Below are 1,539 nucleotides of genomic sequence, written 5' to 3'. Positions count from 1 at the left end.
GTGACTTCAAATATGTGTTTTGCCTCCATTAATTATCATCAAAACGAAGCTACACTCTCATATATTTGCATCCAATAATAACTTAGAAACAAAAACAATAATAAGGTTATGAATCTAGAGAAATAAAAGAGCGGCTAAAAATACTCGAAAAATAAAACCAAGACATTATAAAAGCAGTAACGTTTTGTAGCTAGTGGTGAGATAGTAGCCCCAACATGATTCTCGATAAACCTAAATACAATATTAAAAATAACAAGTATTATAGTGATATTTAAACGGGCCCAACAATTCACATGTGAAGGTATTAGTTATCCTAATATCTAAAAGTGCAAAATTCACCATTAAAAATAGTAAAATGTCATTTTCGGTATCTAAACTGCTTTGAACATGGGAAAGCCTTAACGAAGTCTTGATCGTAGCGCCGTTTTCTAGTTATCTTGCAAAAATGTGCCTAATCTGCAATTGAAATTTTTTTTGGAAAATTCTCCACAAAATCTTGCCCGATTTTGTGGGAAACGCAGTGACTTGGCCATTAATTATCACCAAAACGAAACTACACTCTCATATATTCGCATTCAATATAAAATTTAGAAACAAAAACAACAATAAGTTTATGAATCTAGAGAAATTAAAAAGCGTCTAAACATACTCGAACAATAAAACCAAGATGTTTTAAAAGCAGCAACATTTTGTAGTCAGTGGTGAGATAGTATCCCCAACATGATTCTCGATGTACATATATATGATATTAAATAAAAACAAGTATCATAATGGTATTTAAATAGATACAACAATTCACATGTGAAGGTATTACTTATCTTAAGATCTAAAATTGCAAAAATTCACCTTTAATAATAGTAAAATGTCATTTTCGGAATCTAAACTTCTTCGAACGGGGGAAAGCCTTAAAGAAGTCTTGCTCATAGCACCGTTTTCTAGTTATCTTACGAAATGAGCTTAATGTGCAAATGAAAATTTTCCAGAAAATTCTCCACAAAATTTTGCCCGATTTTTTGGGGAATGTAGTGACTTCAACTATGTGTTTTTTGGCCATTAATTATCTTCAAAACCAAACTACACTCTCATATATTCTCATTCAATGAAATTTAGAAACAAAAACAACAATAAGGTCATGAATCTAGAGAAATAAAAAAGCAGCTAAAAATACTAGAACAATAAAACCAAGACTTTATAAAAGCATCAACGTTTTGTAGCTGGTGGTGAGATAGTAGCCCCAACATGATTCTCGATATATTTAAATATAATATTAAATAATAACAAGTATCATAGGTGTATTTAAACGGGCCCAACAATTCATATGTGAATGTATTACTTATCCTTAGATCTAAAAGTGCAAAATTCACTTTTAAAAATAGTAGAATTTTATTTTCGGCATCTAAACTGCTTCGCATGGGGGAAAACCTTAAGGAAGTCATGCTCGTAGCCTAGTTTTCTAGTTATCTTGCGAAAATGGAACTAATCTGCAATTGAATTTTTTTTTTTTGGAAAATTCTCCTCAAAATTTTGCCCGATTTTGTG

This window comes from Rutidosis leptorrhynchoides, chromosome 4, assembly GCF_046630445.1.
Source record: "Rutidosis leptorrhynchoides isolate AG116_Rl617_1_P2 chromosome 4, CSIRO_AGI_Rlap_v1, whole genome shotgun sequence".
Classification (NCBI taxonomy): domain Eukaryota; kingdom Viridiplantae; phylum Streptophyta; class Magnoliopsida; order Asterales; family Asteraceae; genus Rutidosis; species Rutidosis leptorrhynchoides.
The sequence above is the reverse complement of the archived record's forward strand: the minus strand, read 5'-3'. Positions refer to the sequence as shown.